The sequence below is a fragment of the Durio zibethinus genome, chromosome 11, assembly GCF_047325235.1.
Source record: "Durio zibethinus cultivar Kanyao isolate XHJ-2024 chromosome 11, ASM4732523v1, whole genome shotgun sequence".
Classification (NCBI taxonomy): domain Eukaryota; kingdom Viridiplantae; phylum Streptophyta; class Magnoliopsida; order Malvales; family Malvaceae; genus Durio; species Durio zibethinus.
In genome coordinates this window covers 16,882,746-16,889,559 of record NC_143172.1, presented here as the reverse complement: position 1 = coordinate 16,889,559, position 6,814 = coordinate 16,882,746, and the positions used below count along the sequence as shown (strand labels likewise).

At 27.3% G+C, this 6,814-nt stretch overlaps 1 pseudogene; it reads right to left on the bottom strand.

The window, feature by feature from the left end:
• Positions 1–278: 278 nt before the first annotated feature.
• Positions 279–1,154, bottom strand: LOC111290208 (CLAVATA3/ESR (CLE)-related protein 13 pseudogene; annotated as a pseudogene).
• Between the last annotated feature and the right edge of the window lie 5,660 nt (positions 1,155–6,814).

The window sequence follows — 6,814 nt, the reverse complement described above, 5'->3', positions numbered from 1 at the left end:
AAGTCAATCTTTTAATTTTTTTAATTGTAATTAAAGTGTTTTCAAAGTTCCTAATGTAACTAATCTTATAATTTTTTTGGAGAAAAACTAATATTATAATTAATGAATTAAATGTGTAGATTTCGTTTAGGAAGATCATAGCTACTCTTGCTAAAGTTTCGCTTCCCATGATGTGCCTGTACCGTCACAGACTCACAGCTACTCTTGCTCCAGTTTTTTCTTGACAGCAAAGAATAAAATGCAACAAAACAAGAAACAATTAATTTTTTGCATGTAAATCCATAGGTCTGTACCGAATAATGGTTCATCAACTTTGAACAAGTATGGAATTCATACAAATTAACGATTTATTACATAGTTTTTCTTCTTCTTTTTTTTTTTCATGAGAAGAAAATAAATAAAATGATCATCACAAATGAAAACAAAATTACATTAACATACAAGAGAGAATAGGAGAACAAAAAAAAAAGAAAGAAAGAAAGAAAAGAAAAGAAAAAACCTCAATGGTGCAAGGGGTTTGGACCAGTAGGAACAAGTCGCTTTTCGACGCCGTGACGTGGGTCGATCTCATCACCAGAAGGTTCAGGCTGGATGGGAACGTGTCTCGGACGATGTCGTCGATGATGCTTGTGATGATGTAGAAATGGAGTGAAGTCAAATTTGGTAGCCAAGAGTACTTTCCGGTTGCTGAAACTGAGATGAGAAATAGATATTTGGTGGTGGATGCCATTAATATCCTTGGAAAATATATTCCACCACCCAAAGAATAAAATCAACAAAGAGAGCCAAAGAATGAGACTAAAAATATGAACACTACTATTTTTCATGGCCATGGCTAGGGAGATCAGGATTGAAGGCAAGAGTTTGCATGGAGAGAAAGAATTGGAATATTAGACAAATTAAAAAGAGAGAAAGAGTATTTTTAGAGAGGATGGATTGCAAGAATGACAGCTTAAAATTTTGATATAGGGCAGGGTGAGAGAATGAGAAGTGGGAGCTAGCTTTGGGTTGCTTCCTTGGTCAATTTGATGGTAGTTTATTAGAGGGAAGAAGAGAGAGAGAGTGGAGGAGATGAAAGGGAAGGTCCAGCAGATGCAGAGGGTAGTTGGGGGGGGCAGGCAAAATTGTCGAGTGTCGACCATTCTTCATTTCTTCTTCCAATAAAACTTCCTTTGCGTTCAAGGAACAGAAGCCTATTAAAAGCACAGATTGTCAAACCTTGAAATTATATATTGGGATGACCAAATATGAGAACGTGAGAGCACTCATCAAGTGACAGCACTGTTGTATAATAACTTTGCCCCTTTTTTGGATATTAAATTAAGTTAATTTATGTGTAACTTTTTTTAATCTAAATTACATGAGCATTCAGTTTTTTATTAAGAATATCGCAATTTTATTTTTAAAAAATAGATTTATAAGTGTTGAAATTTAAATTTTACATTAATTAAATGTGAATTAAACTTCAAGTTCTAAACATCTACTTTTGAATCTAAATTATTCAAGATATTAGTGAACTCTTAAAGCCAAATCTTTTTTTCACAAACCTAAATTCATGTCAAACATTTTCTGTAGTTACATTAAAATGAAAATTTGAAACTTTAATGTGAACCTAATTAACATCTAATCAAACATATAATATATATTTATATAGTCCAAAATTAAATCCTTGGAGGATGTTTTATCCAAACACACGTTACGCGGCTGTTGCAGGGTGCATGTTTTAACAGTCTGGAATATTAATTTTGAAAACACATAACTTAATTTTGTTAATGAGGCCGGGGAGACTTAATTTAATCCTCGTTCAGACAGAAAATCTCTCATTGGAGTTATAATTAGCAGACGTTCAAACACTTAACTGGAAGTAAAGCCTTTGAAACCCTAGGCCATAGCATATGTAGTAAGTTGACTTTGACTTTAAAATTGGATGGATCAAACTCGCATGCCTGGAAATATGTTCAACGTGCGCCGAGTTGAATGGGGGGAACAGTTCCATCATGAGACAAAGATCCATCATGGTTGTGTGTGCTAAACTACTCACGCTAACTCCAAGGCCAAGGGCATTCAGGTTAAGCTAACACCACCATTTTCCATTTCTTACACAAATTAGACTTTTTATAATTTTTTTTTTATAATTTTTTAGGGCCAGCACACTACAACTTCACCATATCCTCCGAAAGTGGGGAAAGGACTTTGAATGACTTTGGCAAAATGTGAGGCTCTTGTTGGAACAACCCATGACCTTTGACGATGCATCTTTTTTATCTCATGCCTCCGCTTCATGCTACGTGGATAGACTTACAAATCCTTAAGCTTGATTGGTTTTTTGATGTTGACCATCCACTTTTAAAAAGCCAACTATTTAGGGGTACAGCCCGTTTAAAGCAAAATGTCAAACTGAGTTGTTGGCCATTACCAACTTCTTAGAGATACAAATGTCAAACCTCCTAACCCAACTCGCAAGAAATGTCAAACCTCCCAACCCAACTCGCAAGTGGGATATCTATATATATATATATATATATATATATACATGAATAGGGATTCATTTTTATTAATGTAATTCTTATATAGTTTTTTAAATATATGGATTAAAATTAAATTTATAACTCATTTGAATTAATATAATATTTTAAAATTTAGTAATTTTGATCTAATAATTCAAATAAAAAATTTAAGAGTTACATTAGTATAAGTAAACCCTTTTCCTTTTATATATATAGAGGAGGGTCAACTTATATACCGTAAAATGAAAAAGTTTTACATCTTTTTCTATCATTTTATTTTAATAGATCTAATGGATGATGGAAAACAAGTAAAAATAAGAAAAAAATTATTTAATCTAATCATTGGGTTTATTGAAATTAATTGTTAAAAAAATATGTAAAATTAAAAAGTTTTATATTGTGTAAGTGAATATCTTCTCGTATATATATTGTTAGAAAAATAAATAAGAGAAGAAAAATAATATAAAACAATTTTGGTTTTGAGACGTGAAAAATACTTTTTTAAAAGCAATTATACCTTTAAGATACAATAAAACTCTAAACTCTCTAATCAAAAGTAGTGAAAATGATTATATTGAAAGATTTATTTATAATAAATGAACAGATATAAACTTTTATTCAAATGATTATGACATTTTGTATAATTATGACCTTTATGAATAATATTCTATTTATATTCAAATAGTTATAACTATTTGTCATATAATAATTGTTTTTGTTCAAATATAATTATTATTCATTAATAATTAAGTCTTTTTATCTAATGTGAGATGCACCACATTCTAAACTACCAACAATCCCCTACTAATTTGAAATATTGGTGCTTAATTTTTAATATTTCACACAAATAAATATTATAAATATAATAATATATCTCTTAATTTAAACATTCTATTAACGTATATATCTTAGAATTTTAACAAAATTGATGATGTCCGTAGATTAAATCTCAACTCCTAGTGTTAGTATTGAAGATATAACATAAATAATACTTATTTATTCTTCTGTTAGAGGTTTATAACCACTTTTAGCACTATTATGGTCATATGCTTATCCTATTCATAAATATTTACAAAAGAGACCTCAATTTTTCTTGTTGAAGTGACACCACTTCTATGTTTATATAGGTAGAGTTTTCATTATGTCTCCATTGCTTTAGACATTTAAAACTCCATTAAGAGTATAAAAACTCATCTTCCCCATATAATAGATCGCACTAATTTCTAAAATTTGAATAGATTTTATTAGTGCTTAACAGACACATAACAATAACTTTTTTTTACCCATTAAACTTTGTAATTAGAGGTTACTAATTTAAAGTTAGGTTCACATTATTGGTGTCTAATAGTGAGGGTTTAAATCCATTCTACTTGTAGTACTACTAACCAAATATCTTAGAATTCAATTTTCTTTTATGATAATTACCCTCACTTGAGATTGAATATATAATATAATCACTTCAGGTTAACATGTCAAAACATTTCAATTTGCCTATCATTTTACATATCATTTATATGTTTCAAACATTATTACCTCACTTTTATCATTTTAAGAAATAGTTGGTTTTGGTTGTAGTCACAACTCCATACTTATTAATTTCATCTATTCTATTTTCATACTTTTATACATATTTAATACAGTTATACTTCTAGTATAATTAGATAAACTCAATGAATAAACCAAACCATTTTAGTCCTTTTAAAATTTTTAAAAACCTTTTTATGATTTTACTTTAGTAAGTGTCTAAATTTATTAGCTTGTATAATTTGCTCATAAAATTATACTAAAATCTTACAATAATATGGTGGTAATTTTTATTTCTTTTGATTTTTTTCACCCCTACCATGTGCAAATATGCATCTTTTTATTAAAAAATGTCTTATTCAATTGTCAAACTATTTTATATACTTAATCAAGTTGCCATTTCATTTACCTTTTCACTATTTTGTGGTTTTTTTTTTTTTAAATAAAAGGCCTATAAATCCACCTTTAGTGAAAAATAACTAGCAAATATTTTAACATTTCTATAAAAGTTTCAAAACTTTTATATTTTAACTCAATATAAGAGTTTGCATCAATAAGTAGATTTCAAATATAATCATACTTCTATAGTTTCCTTTTAAGACTTTTTATGTCAATTCATGAATATTTATATAAATCTATTTCATCATGGACACTATTAATAATTTTTTATTACCATGAACAAAATCATTTCCATCACCCAAATGGATCAAATAACTTTTTTTTTATTTTGCTATTATAAAAGTTTGCATATTCATAATATCTTTGAATCACTCATGGCTCCTAAAGTAAATATACTTTGAAATTTTCACTATATAAAATCATAAATGATAAATTATTTGTACAATCCATAAATTAAACCATATACATAACAAAAAATTATCACAATATGATCAAGATTATGGCATCAATTTTGGCTTATGGCTATTCTAAGCTAACCATAATAATCTACATCATACTTATAAATCATTTAGGTTTGACTATTAGAGTTATCTCATTTATAGTTATAGCTTTTAGTGAAAACCAACTATCTCAATTGTTATTATGAGTTTTCAATACATATATTAATTATTCAATGGCCAATTTCATATTCATGACTATTAAAACATCTAAACTTGATTTCAAAATTTTATAAGAACCTTATTTCTCTACCATTATACAGCTTATATTGTTATTTACCACTTTTAATTAGTCATAACATTTTCGGATATATAATAAATACAAACTTTACTCATAGAACCAATATGCCTATATACAATAAGAGTCCATAATATATTTAACTCTAATTTCAAATACTTTCACAATAATTTTGTGATCAATATATTCATATCTAGATCATCATATCAACTTAAGTCATGAAATATGAATCCAAAGAATCATTTTCATAAAATAGTATAAACAATAATTATAATATGAGCTCTACTCATATTTTATACAAAAACTCGTGATGAATTTGCATTAGTTAAATCATTGATTAGCTAACTCAAAGGCTTACAGGTTTTACAAACCAATATTATTATCTAAGTCTATATGTTAATATGATGTATAACCAGCCACATCGTTGCCATTACATGAAACTATTGAAAACTTCAAAAACTCATTCACTTTTCATTTTAACAACTTGCAAAATGCCATTTTTTTTTGTATAAAAAGCAAAAACATCTTCATTATCTTTAACCAATAATGTATTAATTGGATGATGACATTCTATCTATGAACCGAATGAGATGAAATTTTTTGTTTTATACATATCTTTCTTATATGTATAAAACAAAAAATTCCATCTCATTTAGTTCATTTTAAAGAAAATTCGATCCCATTTAATTCATTTTTGTAACATATGGCAAACTGTACCAATGTTCTCTATGCTATCACAAAATGAAATCAAACACATGCATGTATTGGTGCATTTGAAACATTGAATTTGCATTTTTTTTAATTTATAAACATGGCTAATTAGACATTGATGAGCATATTTCAAAATGTTAGTAACCGACAAATGCTTCAATATTTTTTAATGACATGCCTTTTTTTTTAATCAATATTCCGTATATGAAAAGCAATAATGCTTTTGTGTAACCATTGATTAACTTTGTGATGGCTATTTATGATTTTCACTTTGTGATTATTCGTAATAAAATTTTATTTTTTTATAAAATCACTTTTAATATAATACACCAGTAGGCAAAATACATGTCACATTGCCCATGTTTCTGATTATAACAATTATTTGGTTTATTATCCGTCAATTAATCCATAAAATACCATATTTTAATAATAATTATTCACATACATCAATTTAATTTTAATTAGTTTTCATGAAAATTGAACACTAATCAAAATTTGAATCAATAATAAATTTTTAAAAAATTAACCTTTAATTTATAAACGACCAACAAAGATAAAACCATATAAATAGCTTGACTCAACTTATTATCTCAATTTTGGTGTCATGATTTAAAAATAAAATTATTCTTATAGTCAAATCTCATTTTCTGCATATATTCTCCACTTACATCTAATTTTTCATGGTAAATTACTTTACCCATTTTCGATTGTTTTCATAGAAACCATGGGATAATTTGCCTATTTTATATATAATCAAGACATAACAATAAAATAATCAGCCATTCCATTAGAACCCAATTAATTCGTTACTTGATAACAAGTGATTTTTTTTTAGTCGTAAATCAATTCATGTCTTACTCTTTTATATTTTCAGGCTATTTCCCATTTCAGTCTTTATGAGCATTGATTTTTCAAATAAATATAACAAAATTTATTAA